The sequence below is a fragment of the Apus apus genome, chromosome 6, assembly GCF_020740795.1.
Source record: "Apus apus isolate bApuApu2 chromosome 6, bApuApu2.pri.cur, whole genome shotgun sequence".
Lineage (NCBI taxonomy): Eukaryota > Metazoa > Chordata > Aves > Apodiformes > Apodidae > Apus > Apus apus.
The window spans coordinates 30,119,787-30,136,131 of record NC_067287.1 but is presented as its reverse complement, the minus strand read 5'-3'; the positions used below and the strand labels follow the sequence as shown (position 1 = coordinate 30,136,131).

The 16,345-nt window shown below is 39.4% G+C and overlaps 1 protein-coding gene across 2 annotated transcripts in view; it reads left to right on the top strand.

Annotated features, from left to right (window-relative positions):
- Nucleotides 1-4,238: 4,238 nt before the first annotated feature.
- Nucleotides 4,239-16,345, top strand: part of SLC39A10 (solute carrier family 39 member 10) — a 37,988-nt gene continuing 25,881 nt past the window's right edge. Inside the window, exon 1 of one of the 2 annotated variants that reach the window (XM_051623748.1) lies at nt 4,239-4,328. The gene's annotated coding sequence lies outside the window, so the exon portion shown is untranslated. The remainder of the gene's footprint in view (nt 4,329-16,345) is intronic. The other variant, XM_051623747.1, reaches the window with a different exon arrangement.

Here is a 16,345-nt window from a genome sequence, read left to right as displayed (position 1 = left end):
AAAATGAAGCAAAGGTCTACAAGTCACATTGGCTTTTTTCCGTATTGCAGAAAAAAGCTTTGTGTGGAACAAATGCTTCAGTTGTTGCTGCAGCAGCATGCCCTATTGCTTATGTCCTTTGATGTTTATGTAACCTTCAGTTTAGAGCCAATGAAAAAGGTTTTGATTTTTTTCACTAAAATTGTCAGTCTGTGTTCAAAACTAAAAAGCTGAGCCCCTTCCCACAGAGACCAACTCAAAAAACTTCTAAAACAAAGATCTTTAAAACCTGCATCTTGCTTTGGCATGTTAAAAAAAAAAACACAAAAACATGGGCTTCTGTTGAAACTAATTTCCTGGCAGTATTTACACTAGTACCATATTAAAAATTATGCAGACTGTGTCATTGACATCAATACTTTTCCTTCAAAACCTACACATATGCCCATACATGTATATATATTGTCTGAAAGGGGGAGTATGTACATCTTGGTTGTAAGAGAAGGGTAAGAAATTTAAAAAAAAAAAAAAGCTCAGATGGATTTCCCTTTTTTTTTTTCCATTTTATGAGTAAAGAAACTTTCAAATTATACTTTCTGGTTGGTGCAAAACTAGCCAGATCTAGTTTGAATTATCATTGGAATTTATGGAGTTGAAACAAATTAGAACTAACTAAACAGATCTGCTAAGCAAAGGCTTAAACAAGATTGTCCAGTTTAGTAGGAATGTGAAAGAAAAAAAAAAAAAGTCTTTATTAAAACTATGGGTTTTATATATGCCCTGTTACATATCAAACTACCAGATAGTGAAAGTACAGATACATCTGTGTGATACAACTGATCATGTATGGTTATATAGTAAGTTCACTGACAAATACAAAGCAGAAGAGACAACTGTCAACATGTCACATTTTGAGATCCAGATTAGGAAATTATGTAATGAGGAAAGAAAATGCCTTCTATATGATTCCCTGGTATTTCACTTCTGCAGCTCTTGTCCAAGAGAGGACACAAAGAGAAATCAGCATATGAGATTTGTCAAACTCTGTGCAACCTCACACATCGTCTCTTTAGGCCTGCATCTCACAACTAAAGCACGACACAATATCCTGCCTCTTCCTCTATCACCCTCTGTGCTCACACAGCTAGCTGACCTAAACTAGGGACTGCTGACCCAATGCAGCAGGCCCACAGGGCCCCAGAAAATGGTCACAGCACTGTACTGGAGATGGAGATGTGCCTCCAGACAGGACCTCATCTTGAGACAAGCCCTGCTAGAAGCCACCATCTGCTTCTGCAGCGTTGTACCCCAAGCCCTTCTGTATTACCTGGTAGGATATATTCCTACAGCCCACGTTCGAATGCATACCTTGCGGTGTTACTCAGCAAATAAAGCGCCCTGTGAGAGGAGAGGGACAAAAAAACCCAACAAAACAGTTCTGTTCTAAAAGTATAGTAACATTGTTGTGCCTATGTTGAAGCTTGAAAACTCAATCTGGACTTGCTGCATATCTTCAGGTTACCTCAAGCTATCAGCACTCTCACAGCGCTGCCTGCCCTGCCCTGCAGCACAGAAAGCAGTTCCACGTGCTTTACAGGGAAGCACGCTCCTCAGCCACCTGCTTTTCACAGGAAAGCCTGATTTAATAGTTTTTGTTCTGGGTTTCTAAGGCTGAGGTATAGAAACTTGCACTTTCTTTAAGTATTGATGTGCAGGCAGTTCTTGTACTAAATCTATGGTTAAAACTACAGAGAAGTAACCTAACTGCAAGATACAACTGTAGGGAAAATACTTTGAATACAAACAAGCTTTTCAGTGTATCAAGAGAAAGCCATCTGCAGACTACCTGGGAAGGTAATAGCCTCACTCAAAATACAGATGAAACTCATTTCTTAACAGGAAAGGGCGCTATCTCATAGTGCTGGCAGGCCTACTAATGGTCCCTTCTAGCTTTAAAATACAGATACGTGTTAAGAGTGTGTAACTGCTGGAGAAGAGGAGGACTTCTCCTGCATAGAGAAGCCACTAATATAGCTATTTTTGTATTGGTATACCTTGTTTGGCTGAATCTATGGGAAGAAGCTATGTAGCATCAGTACATCCACATGAAGGAAAAGTTGCCTTCAGAAAAGCTTCCTTGCCCATCTACCTAAATTTTCTAATTTTTCCAAATACATTTAAACTAGTACAACATCAATCAATCCTGACACTTTAAAGGCCTCTTCTTTATTAAACATCTTAATTTCAAGTCATCCATTGTAGTGCTCTTAATGAAATTCCTGATTTTTAATGAGATTTTTACATTATTTGAATCTTACTCAGAAAAGCTAACAAACCCCATATGCTTTATTTTCTTACTATATACAGTGCCATGTACAACAGTCAGAATAAACTCTGAAGGAGTAAGATGCAAAACTTTTCAATTTTATTTTATTTGCTTTCAGTGAATTTATTTCCAGACCTTTTTCTAAGAGATAAAAGACTTGTGTTGAGGTAGAAATCATCCAAATCAATGTACAAATGATCTGGTGCCACAGTTTACTTTAGAATCACTTTAACAGCCCCTAAAATTTGATGTTAGCAGAGGTTGTCAAATTTTTGGACTAGTATGGTTTGTATTCTAGTGATTGATTGGGTGAGATATTTGGAAAAAGGATGAGGGAGGGAATGTAGGTGTTATTTTTTCCCCTCAAAATAAATACTAAGGAGAGAAGAAGGTGTTAGGAGAAATTTGAAATTAGGAAGTCTGTCACTGGGACATGAAAATGATTGGAGGGGGGGCCAGAAAAGGAGCAAATGGAAAAGTTCAGTAAAGATTCCATATCACATAACAAAAGACTGATGTAGCATAACACAAAAAGCTGATGTGGTCTTAGGTCAATAGGTCTGTGTGTCTTTCTCTTTGTTTGTTGCATTATCTGCATTATAATGAATGTTCATCTTACCTAGAAAAGTTTGCTCTGGTTTTCTTTTGCACTGTAACATCAGTGTTACGCTTATGTGGTTTTGGGAGTCCTACAGATACCAGCTTCCTTTTGTCTCTAAACAAATACTATAAATCCTTCACGTTTTTACTTTTTTACTCACCAAGCAAAAATTGACTTAATGTTTTCAGGTGGCTATCGGAGTGGATAACCATGGGGTGAGGCTTGGATTGAGATAGGACTATGAACAGGATTGGATTCTGGCGCTGCCAGACCAGACTTAGAGTAGTGCTGGTGTAAATAATCTGCTTTAACAAAAGGGACTTTATAAAGGATTAGGTGAATTAGTTCAGTAATGGAAGAGTCTAAAATAAAAGTGCCTGCCTCCGTAACAAATGGGGGGAGGTTGGCTCTCATGTAGATTGAAGCCTGCTATCGAAAAGTCAGTTATTTTTGGAGGAAAACGTGGTAAAAATTGTTGGCAAATTTCTCAGGAAGAAAAATGCAACAGCTTAAAACTTAGTTGAAGTGTTCCTACAACTGCACTTCAGCCTGTGAACGCACTTGCTATAAATAACCCTTACAGAACGAGCTGGTTTATTTTAAAACAGTATTTGATGTGATGGACTTCTATATATTGTAGATCTTACGTTATGAACCAAGATGTCTATTCAGTGTTGTTCTAGCAAGGGTTTGAAGTTACGTGTTACTATTTTAGTTCAGTTCTATGACCCGCTGCCTGGGAATCACACGTATCGCCACGAAGGGCTCCACCTCGGAAGAAGGGGCATGTTTATCCTCTAGATAAAGAGGTTTTGCTTTTATTTCGTGAGCAAGCCTGACAGGCTTTCCTGCAGTGAAACAAAAGGGGAGAAAACCGCGTCTTGTTCTCAGAAAGGCATCTCGGTATGGAAGCCGAGCGCTCCTGATCGATTCCGTAACCCTTCAGTGCTGAAGGCCCCTTCCCCCAGCAGCTCCCCGGCTCGCCCGAGCGGGGCTGTGCGGCCTCGGGCAGCGGCCCAGGCCTCTCCCCGCGCGCCCGGCGCGGCCCCCGCAGCGGCCCCGCTTCCCCGCGGGGCCGAGGAACGCGGCGCGAGACCCGTCCCGGGGCCGCCCGAGACCCGTCCCGGGGCCGCCTCCCGCCTCCCGGCTGGGGCAGGGCCGGGCCGGGCCGGGCCGGCCGTGCGGGACGCGCCATTTTCGGAGCGGGGAGGCGCGAGGCGGGGGCAGGAAATGGCTGCGGGGCGCCGGCCCGCTCCGCTCCGCAGTCTGCGTAGGGCAGGGAGCGGGGGGCGCGGCGGGGCCTGGCGTAGCCGCGGTTGGTGAATAGCGCAGGGCGGGCGGCGGCAGGAGCGGCAGGAGGAGGAGGCGCCGCGGCGGTTTGGTACCGAGCGGAGAGGGAGATGCACACGGCACTCGAGTGAGGTAGCTATAAAACCCCATTTGTTTACCCTCCCTCCCCCACAGCCGGCCGGCGCCGCGGTGCGGGAGGCGGCTGCCCCGCGCTGCCGGCGGGTTGGGGGGCGCGCGGGCTGCGGGCGGGGAGAAGGAGCCGCTGGCGATCGGCACCAACGGACACCCCTGCCCCGGGATGCGGGGCGGCGTGCGGGGGACGCGGCGCCGGGGCCGCCTCGTCACGTGGCGGCGGCGGGACCCGTGGCCGGGCCGGGGGCTGCGCCGGTGGGCGCGGGCGGGCGGCGGGGTCCGGGCGGGGGTCCCGGGGCGGGGGACACGTGCCCGGCGTCCCCCTCCGGCGGCGGAGCACGAGGCGCCGCCGCGGCCCTGGCGCATCAACCCCCCCCGCCCCCCGTTCATTTCTCCTGCTCTCGCTGCCGCGCTGCGGCAGGAAGATCATCCCGAGCCCCCTCTGCACGTGGCGCTCCTTGGCGCTTCCCCTCCCTCCGCAGCCTTCCTGCGGTGCGGGAGAGGAGCCGCTTCCCGCCGGGTCCGCGCGGCCACGTGGAGGCCCCGCGCGTGGGCGGGAGGTGCTGCTGCCGCGGGCGCTGCGGGACGGGCTGCGGGAGCGGGCGAGCTTTCGGCGGGCTCTGCAGTGCTCGGGAGCAGTGCTCGGGAGCAGGGCTGGCACTGCCGTGGCTGTTGGGGGGCCGCGTGGTGACCGTGGGTGATGAACAAGCCGCGGGGTTAAATCCCGCTTGGCTTGAAGTTCCCGGTTAGCGTTAACAACTTGGCAGAAGCTGCTCTCGGGCTGCAACCTGCACCTCACTTGAAAAAAGAGGGGGTCAGGAGAGTCTGACACTCTGACGTGAAGTATGCCAGGCACAGAAATCATGAGTGAAAGGAAATGATTTACTGTTCTAAACTATTTCTGCAGTGGATGCTGCGTGATTTGGAAACACACACTTCACCTTGAAACTTTGGAATAAAGTTACAGTTTATAATCTTGACTTATCTGTCGTTTTTGGGGTCCTGTAGAAGTATTCATACATACTAGTGAACTCGTGCCTCAGAGCAAGAGTTGCCAGACTTAAAATAATTCTGGTTTTTAGTACTCTGAAACAGTATGTGACTTTAAGAAACTATCACCTGATTTTTATGAAGGTAGGATGGTGTACTGTAGTACTGAGGGAGCCTTTGATGTATGAAGAGTGATGCATTGATAAATGCACACTGAAGCCCTGGTTATTTCTCAGGTACGGGGAAGCAATTGCAATCTAGTTAACACGGGTAATTCCAGAGGTGTTCCAGCTGGTTCTGGCGCCCGTTTGCATAGTACTGAGTGATACCATGAAATAAAATCAGGAAACTTACTTCTGTACAAAACAGGTAACCTGTTAGGTTTTTACATTCTGGTTTAACAGAGAACAGCTTTGGATTTTCCTTCATTTAAATGTACTTTCCATTATAGATGCAGAGGAGTAGGTATTGTGTGTGGACTGGTGAGGCATGCTGCTTTACTCCAAGAATTACCCTGAAAAGTAACTACATACTTTGATATGATCACGTAAGAAGATAATGTGAAAAAGTTCTGTGGTTCCCAAGAGTATTGAGACCAGTGTGACTCTACTACAACAACTGTTTAGTTGTGGTACTGTCTTGTAGCACTGCTCTTTAAACAGCTTTCAACACTTAAATACGTTGAGGAAAAAAGTAAATAGCCATGCAATCTATTTCTAAAATAGAATAGGGCCTGTGAGTAGACTGAATTAATGATCTATGTTTTATGAGAGAAACTGGCAGTTCTATATGGGAGTGTGTCTTAGTGTCAACAGGTGGATGTAGAAGGATGGGGAATAGGCAACATGAAAGAAGATTCTGCTTACATAAAAAAATGAGGTTTGATCTCTGCTTTCATCTAGGTCTTTGTTCTTTTCACGTTTGCTTCAATAAAAAACAGTAAGTTTGAGTACATATCCAAACACTCATAAAATGTGCAATTATGGAAAAGCTGTGGTTTAAAATAGATTTGCTGACAGGCTTAGCTGTCTTAATGTTTGTTTATCCCATTACAAAAAAAAAAAAAACAAAAACAAGGCAACAAAACCCAAAACAAAACAAAAACAAAAAAAAAACCCAGCAAAACCAAACAAACAAAACAGGATAACAAAACATCAGGGTAATTCCAGCATTTTCCAGAAAGTTAGGTTTACATGGAAAAGCACAGATCTTGGTTCTGACCTTCATCTATTATGGTGTTCAGAAGTACTTCTTTTAGTGATCTCAAACGAAGATTTTTGTGACATGGCAACAATATTCATATGAAAAGTCAGCAGGAGGGTATTTGCCTTATATGTTAATAAACTATTCCTTTGAATATTACTAGGAAACCTTGTTAAGATACTTTTTGTGTAGTTCGACTTAAATAAGATATATACACATGGAAAAATCTGGCATAGATTTCCTTGGTGGTCTTCACTGAGTGACTTCATTACTATAGTCAAGCAACCGTAATTTAGATACATTTAATAATACTATATTTTCTGCAAAACAATGGCTGATTCAAGTCGGAAGACACTTAAGTAGTGCCCAGATCACATTGTATTCAAGCTGGGGATGTATATAGACCCAAAGGAAGCATGTTTGGACTTGTTTGCATTGGTTTTAATTTTTAACGTTTGATCACAATTGTGCCTGTTGTAACGGCTTCGTTATTCCTGTCTCTGTCCAGTTTTTACAGAAGTGGAGGTTTATTTTGAATGTATGATGGGCACCTGATAAAGCAGCAATAAGATAAATCAGTCTGGATTTGGAAACGGTTACGTGTTTTCATCAGATGGAATTAATGAATTAAAATTACACAAGCTACTTAAAAGCTTAACATTAAAGTTTTCCCGTAGTTAAGATTCGGTCCTTAACTGTGGTAGAACTTCATGGAGAGATTGTGGTGCCTTTACAGTTCTACAGAATCAGGGATGGAGAGGTGTTACTGTGTGGGGGACAATGAAAATGATATCAGAACAAGAAAACCTGAGTCTCTTTTCTTCACTGTGCGACTATCAACTGTCAGAACTTTTGCTCCTATAGCGTGTTATTTTATAGCATGTTGTCAAATGAACATATCCTGTACTTTTTCTTAACACATTTAAAACCGTCAGCAGAAATTTCAAAGAAGGAAAACTTAACCACAATTCAGTTCCTTGTGCAGGTACGCTTTTCACAGGGATAGTTTGTGAGTAATAAGGATTTATGCCTTTTGGGAAGCAATTTCTGTTCTCCGAATGTGAAAAAAAAAAAAAAAAATCAGTATAACTTCCTCTCTGTGAGAGTCTTAATTTAGAGAGCAAATATTTAAAACAATTCTATCGCATTAAAAGTATTCTTTGGCAGTGGGCTACTGAAGGTTTCTTAAATGAGAACTAATAATTTTAAGTTGATCATAAAGGCCTGAAGTAACACCTGATACAGAAAAGCATTAGATTAGTTTTAGGTCATTCATAAATTGCATCTGAGATGTTATTTGAAATATACTTAATAAAGTCTGGCCAGGAAATCTGTGCCAACTTGACAAAGCTAATAAAAACAAGTATGTTTTTAAGTTCTAAAACCTGATTGAAATCCTGGAAGCTGTGTCCTGCCTACATTGCAATCCCCTAAACAAAATGCACTGCATCAGTCCACCTATTTGTAATTTTTTGTGTGCTATTGCATCAGTGCCATTTCTCCAGGTTTTTTGACGTAATAGAAATCTGAGGAGCAGAGAAATTTAAAACTAATTGAAGTCATTTGTGTTATTCCTCTTGTAAGAATGCAAACCCTGTACAGGTTTTAATACCCAAAAAGCTGGAAGGAAACATAAAAGACTGGGAAGATGGCTTCCTGGTGTCAGTCTCAAAAGTTTGAGAAGAAAGAATGTTGAAATTGTATGTATGGTGTTGTACCCTTGCTGTGGAACATGGTTCATTGCACTGGAAATGTTCTCATCTTACAGATACCACATTGTGCTGCCTCATCTTCTCTTTTTCCATTTCCTGACTGTTGCTGCAGAGGAGCAATGACTCAGCTGTTGTCTTTTTTCTCTCTGCTGCCCATGACCTAGGAGCTTCATTCTTACCTGGCTATCACACTTTCTGTAGCTTGCTGCTTTCCTTAAGCAGTAGGATGAGAGTGAAGAAATTTGCTGGTTTTACTAGTGTAAAATTAGACTACTATTAGAATGGATGGACCTATTACAGAATTTATACTGCATTGTCTTTGCATTGGAGAGCCTGAACACGTGTATTTGTCTGTTACTGCTGCTCTGTGAACAAGAATAGAGGACAAAATCATCATGAGCAGATCTGGAACATGAACAAATTGAACCTAGCAAGCTGTGGATATTTGCTTACGTTTATTAGAATTTTTTTTTTGCAGTGAAAATTAATAAAATTAATCTCCAGGTTTGTTTTTCATGGGTTTAGGTGGGGGGGGATTGTTTGTTTGTTGTTTTTTGAATAGCAGTCATAAGAGAAATCTTGTTTTCACTTGAGAGGAATGCATCTCAAGTCTTACGATTAAGTTTGCTATAGAAACCTCCCCCTCTTTTTCTTCTGTGTTGATAGTCACAATCACATCATCTCAGTAATAAACAAAATATCATGTATGTAAAAAATGAGGATTATTAATTAGGGAGGATCTAGAGTTCTGTAGCTTCTGAACTGTTAAGAGATAACAGAAAATTGTATCCTGTAAGCATTCAATTCAGTGCTTAAGTAACAGAGACTTTTGAAGTTATTGATACTGGATAGCTAAATCAATCCAGAATTGAAATAAATGCTGCGTCATACTGGAAGATTATATTACCATGTCTGAAACTGATTAATCAAATTAAGTCCTGTATTCCTGTGGCTTGTGTTTTTGTAAGAGGAAATGGATGTGTGAGAGAAAAAGTTCTTCAGATTGAGAAGGTATGCAGGAAGGTGTTTTTTTTATGCAAGATTGCAGAGTTTGCATAAAATTATGAATATGCTCCTCTCGGTGCAGTGTGGTGCAGACTTGGTACAGTGTTTCTACATCTAGATTATAAACACTTCAGAATAGTTTCCAGTAACAGCCTCTAGGAAAGGCCACTATAATAAAGTGTGAATTCCACATATAAAGATATCTCAAGATTACATGACTTGTACCACATTCGTAAGCAGATTTTTGTGCATTTCTATTACAGATGTATTTTTATTACCACAATGTGATGATTATTAATAAACAAAAACAATACTTTGAATTCTGAAGGATAACTGTGTGTGATAATTGATTTACAGCTAGTGATAGGATATCTAGAAATAGTTCCTCTTTTAACCAAGCTAATTCATTGCTGATGATAGCATGCAGCCATACTTAGTTTGGAATATCAAAGCAAAATGAAAAATGTATGTAATCTAAAAGATAGTCTCCTTGATTACGTGTTGCTCAATGTCATTCTTGATGTGGATTTTTTTTTTAAGCAATATTTGTATCTTTGTTAATACTGATTTACATCTTAAGTAGGACTTAGTAGCACTGTATCCAACGATGACTGGTGCTAAGATTTTTCATGGTAGTGTCCATATGTCATTAGTACAACTCAAAGTTGAGTTACACTCACTTTGGAAAATAACAATACCACATCTAAGTGTTTCATTTAAGGGGGAGTAGCGAGTCAGGTATGCAGCTATGTCTGCATAAGACTTTTTTTGCCACTGTAAGCATTATTTCATATATACCCTATACAGAGTGGTCTGGAAGAGCTTTTTTTATGGTCAAGTGGAGTATCACACTATGTTTTAACTAATGATTATTTTGCTTCTCAAGGCTCTATGCAATTTCTGTAATTCATTGCTATAAAGAAAGACCTCTTTTCATCAGGGCTTCACTACCTTCTAGTACTCTATGAAATGCAAACCATACTGTTTAGACCATGCTTAGTGGCTTGTTCTGTCTGCAGAACATTGAAGCATTTTATTTATTGTTGACCTGAATGTCTGTCTATAGAAGACAATACCTCAGCCTAAAAATACAATTCTGGTTTGCACTAGCTTTCATTAAAATTACTATGTTACTTGGCTGCAGTCCAAATAATCTGGTAGGCTTGCATTGCAACATTTTTATACTAAAAATAAAATATTCCCATTTATTTGATGTCTGATATAACATGTAAACAGGGTAGGCTTTCAGTCATTGCTGTTCTGAGATGCATATGGGGCAATTGTGTAGCAGAAGCATTGTATTATATTAACAGTGCTTCAATTGTTCAGTTGCTTTCAAGACTTGTACAATATTTTCCAGTAAATATACAATAGTTGCAGCAGAATGTATATACAAAATTTAGCTTTTTTATTGTAATATGCCTACAGCTAATTTCTTAATGCTTACAATATATTCTAGACTTCTATTTTGTGTGTATGTTATCCAGCCTAAATTGCCTCCCATGCTAAAACTTATTTTTTTACACAGTTACTGTCTTTGTACTACAGATAAAAGATTGAGTTTTGTAAAATGTGTAGACTGGATTTATGCATCTGCATCTTGCAGAGTAAGGTAGTGAGTCTCAGCAGAAGTTAATTTTTGGTGGCTTTGGACAAAAATTCTCATGCAGGCCATTGTTAACAACCGATGTCTTCAATAGTAGGGAGAATGTGAGGGATTTATGCTGATTTGAAGTAATGGATTAGGATGAGACACTTCAGTAAGAATGCAGCAACTATAGCAAATTGTTATTACTCACTTCTCTTTATTTGTATCAAACTGTGTGCTTCAAATTAATTGCAGTAAACAGGCTATGTAGAAATACTTTCACTGCCTTTGAAGACTACACTTTGTCTTGTATTCCCCACAGAAACTGCTGTTTTGTTAGTGCTAAGTGCATTTGATGATAGCCTGTATGGTACTTTCTAGCCTTTAATAATAACAACACCTCTCATAATTTAACCGTGGTATAGTTTAAGTCAGGAACCCCTTACAATGAATGGATTTAATTTAAATTTTTTTTTAATTGGACTATGGGCAAACCAAAATGGTGTTTTGGAATAAGGCAACATACTGTTGTTGGGTTCTTAAAGGAGTAACAAAATTGAAAAATGGAAATTGTCAGTTCTTTAGGGAAAATTCTGAGAATTTCTACAAGTAAATTCATTTTATGGAATTTCCTGCCATGGACATGAAGGCGAAGGATTAATAAATTTTTATTAACCAAATATTCTCAACGTGAAACATCGAAGATACATTGTTCCTCAAATAAAAGCAATGTATTTTGACTATGAAAAAATAATTTTTTTTCCTGAATTTTTTCCCCATCTTACCAAGTGTGTCATGCAGTGATTCCAAGCAGTAATTGAGTAATAGTGACATACTGAAATGATACTTCACATACTCTGCTGTCTTCTGTTCTGTACAAGCAGTTATGCTTTGCTTTGGTCTTTCTTGACAATAAGCAAAGTATTAGTATTTCTACTTCACAATCTTGTTACCAGTAATATACTTCTTAAACATTACATTATAAATGTTAAAGCTGAGTACTAGAAAGTATATGTAGTTTAATCAGAAGTTTAGAAATAGTGAACTTAGCTAATCAGACAGTAAAATATATTTTAGTATTTTTGCTTTTTGATTGTGCTTTGCTTTGAGGATACCATTATGATGGCCAAAGATAAGATACATTCTTAGCCTTGCCAAATTTCTAAAAAAGGATATTTCAGCCTTTATTATTCAGACATCAGATGATGAGATTTCCCCCTATATCGAAGACTTCTCTGATCGGGGACCGTGGTACGTAGCGTTAGCTAGTTACGGGTGCCAAATACAGATTTCAGTGCTAACTAGACAACCTATGTATTAAAGTATTTCAACTTCTGAACCTGAAAATGAGGTGGTCTGCTAGGAGGCAGCATTTTCTTCTAGTGACAGGGTATCATAAACATTTAAATGACTGCAAAGAGGATCAGAGGATTCACAAGAAACTGTTGTGCATCTAGAAGTAAGAAAAGTAAAACCTCAGGCTGTTTTAGCAGCACACAGATGTTTAGGTGTCTTCAGCTGTGGTTAACTGGAATAGAAAGTTTTTTCTCAGGATTAAACTGTCATACTGTTTATGTTTAATGTTATTTTGAACTGAGCTATTTTAGATGTAAAATATGTTTGAAGGCCTAGATGGCCTGTAACTCTCTTGATTATTAACTGGTTCTCCCAGTATATTTTCATTTTGCTGATGTGTATCAGTTTGATAGATTTCTGCCAGTTTAGCCTGGTGGTTTAAGCCATCTTCTGCCACAAATTGTGTTTTGTAGTCTGTTAATTAGTTTACTGTATTTCAAATAAAATGTTTGTTTTAATTGCCTTGATTTTGTAGAAAATATGTGGAATCCTGATCACATAATGTGTTTACTTTGAATGATCACAGTCAAATATTTTTTAATATGACTGTGATGTGCTCAGCAGACTCTGGAAGGGGGTGGTGTACTATCAGTAATAGTAGCCAAAGGAGAGAGGGTATGTTTGACAGAAAATGTTGGACATGCTATCCATGGAATAATAAAGCATTTGTTACATAAACTCAAATTTACATTCTGTGATTGTTTAATATTCTTCCAGTCGAACCTGTGAAATGATGGCCACAACTGGCTATTGACCATTTGATTTTAGAAGTGGAGTCCAGTTTTCATTTGGTTTCAGGCATCAGTGGCAAAGAGCATAAAACGTCTTTCCCAAAGAGACTGATCGCTCATCGTTTCAGTGGTAGGCTTGCCAAGCCACTTGCCCTTTGTGGAATGGGTCTCTTGATTAGTCAGGATGGTCTTGTTCTTCCAAAATACTGGATTTGCTTTGAGGTGCACTTACTGATCACTTGTGTTAAAGGTTAAAGACAGCAAGCAGCTCCTCTTTTTTTAAAAAAGAGAGCTGTCTTGCACTGTTAACAGTGGAAACAATTCTTTTTTTTCTTTCAATACAGGAAAAATAACAAGAAGTTGGTTCACTTATTAACTAAAATTGACAGGTTTCAGGTACTTGGAAGGAAGGACAGAAGTAGTGAGTTCATTATAAAAAGTGTTTTCTTACAGAGGTGGATTATAGAAATCACACAGGGCATTGAGAAGTAACAGAATCATGTAAAATGAAGAAAGCCTCAGTAGCAAGGGAGAACAGTAATCAATGAAGAGTTGGACTCGATGATCCTGATGGGTCCCTTCCAACTCAGCATTTTCTGTGTTTCTATGATTCTATGAAAGATGCCAATGATCCAAGGCGTGACATAGGAAACAATGTCCTAGTGATCCCACTGAGAAGGATGGTGACCATAATAATACTGAATCAGATCAGCAGTTAGTCCAGAAAATCCTTATTATTAAAATTATAATGAACGGAAGAAGACAAGGTGATGCTCAAGGAAAATGAAAGGAGCATTCATATTTCACAAACAGTACTAGAAAGGAATGTACCAAATTATAGTTACTGTAAAAGCCAGGAACTGATACTAGAAGAAATTATAATGCTACACAACATTGTTTAGGTAAGAGATACCTAACTGTAGTTTTAGTACTGTAGTTATAGAAAAACTGGTAATGCAGTCTCACTTTGTGTAGTATCTGTCCTCACTTGTCTGTGTTGCTATTAAAATGTACCTGTGCTAGCAAGGCAGTGGACACAGGGAAGTACTTAATATATAATGGTATTTTTAAGATTTCAGTTTTAGCCCATTAGTATTTTTAATTTCGTTTGGCTAAGCAGACATCTCTGCTTGCATTTTAGATGAAAGTTTTAAGGATTCTGCTTTCTTTCCTTGTTTCTATCTCAAATCTTGCATTAAGAGTAATATTGGGCATTAAATACTGTTTTTTCGTTAATTTGTCTCCAAAGTTGTGTCCCTCCAAGTTTGCTTTAATACCTTGTTAAGAAAGCTCAGTAGTTCATCATGAATGTTTTTTAAAGCTAATCAGTATTTCTATCAGTTTGAATGGACCTGTAATGGGTAGCACCATAGATCTTTAACAATAATCTTGGCTACAATAAATGAGAGCTAGGCAACATTGTGACTTTGTTGAGGTCTTAGAATGTGGTGGAAATTGTGCATTTTGATTCTGCTGGGTATTTTCGTGGTGGATCTGCCTGTTGGAGTATGCACAACTATTTTATGTCACAGGTCAGACTGGTTAAGTGTTATTTCTGAATCTGCTGAGATGTCTTTATGAACACTTGTCTCCCACAATTATTGAACCAAGACAGCTTTGGTAGTCCTGACTCAAGATGTCAGGGGTTCCAGTAGTTGCCTGTGGTTTCTCAAATTTCCTTCACTTCCATAGGAAAAGAAGGCTGTGTTCTTGCCTTGGAAGAGTAGTAGTCCTCTTGGTTTTGTACTCTCCCATAATGAATTTGCTAAGAAGAATTTGAGTGGCACAGACTTACAGAAGTCTGTGATGGTGGTTCATGAATTAGATCTATTTAAAAATACAGATTTGAATCGGTGGTACGTGTTGTCAAGTAAAACATTTGCGCCCTCTAAATTCTAGAAATGGACTTTAACAATTGTAGTCTTCCAGGCACCATTTTGGCATAGCACATGTAAAAGAAACATGCCTTAGTCCCATTTTTCAAGGGATTTTTATACCTGGTAGCTTCTGTAATTTTTTAATTTTTTTTTTAAATGAGAGAAGTCATCGACTTATTAATAGACATGCATAACTCCATTTTGGGCTGTAGCTGTCCTAGAGGGGTTTTATTGTAATAGTTCAGGAACTAAACACATATCAAAGACTTGTCTTTAATTACTTGTAAAATACTGCAAGTATTCTAACATAGCACAAGGATGAAATAGGCATTTTACAGGAAGAATAAAAATACTGCCACTGGTTTTAACCCTTGCAAATATTATTATATTCTCTGTTGAAGGAAAAGTTGGAGGGATTCTTTTTTAGTGGCTTTCAGTAGCAAATTTTTCCCCTGCTGTTTTTTTCAATGTTATTTGGGTACATTTTGAGGTGGCCAGTTGTTTTATTTGTGCCAAAGTACTCTGCTAGAGTGCAGATGAACCCAATCTGTAAGCTGGTGTTGCCACTGAAAGCAAGGCTGCTGGTTTTTTGTGTGGACTCTGGTGTTTGTGCAGCTGCACAGTGAACCAGATAGGAAAAGTAACCTGTCTTGAAAATATTTTTTTTCTTTTTCTAGGCTGTTTTTCAGCAGAATCTAGTTGTACAGCTGCACAGTGAACAGATCAGCAAACAAATGTGCTAGGATACAAAATGGTTTTGTGGGAATGGGAATGAATAAATAAAGTGGTGGGGAAGGGCAGGACCACTGCTTTAAGTTCAACACCATCTTAAAATATTTGTTGAACTGCAGCCTAAGTTGTAAAAAAAACCCATTTGCTTACTTTCAGTAGAAAAATAAAATATTCAAATGCAGCTGTAACTGGTTCATTTTTTCAAGTATTTCATTCTTATAAGCACTGGTATCAGTAGAATATTGGCACAGAATCAAACCAGCTCTGTTACAAATTTTGTTCATTGCTAGATGGTTTATGGACTGCATAAAATTATCTGTGAAAGACTGAAAATAAATTATTGATAAGCAGAACTATGCTTGTAGAGCTTACAACTTTTTTGGTATTTATATTTTTTTGAGTTCTGATAAGGATACTGTACTTAGCAGTTTCTTACAAGTAACTCTTCTTTTGAAGAAGGCCACCCAGTTTTTTTCTGTTCAAAATAAAATAAATGCCCCTTTCTGGATAACTGAACAAGTGGATTGCTACTCTGTTAGTTTAGGATAATTTTCTAATACGTTTGGGATTTGGCATTTCCAATACTTCACATTTCAGATGTTTTAAAAAGTTTTCATGGTGTGTTCAGTTATGCATAAATGCTTTCTGTACTATTTAAGTCTTATCTGGTATTAACTTGGCAAGTATGGCTTAGATCAATTAGTTAATGGTCTGTTCTTACAAAGTGCCCCTCCTACTGGGCTGTAGATTTTCAACTGAAAGTGTTTTATTTCAGTCCACAAACCTGTTTCACTGAAATTGAAGAGGGAAGAAAATACAGGAG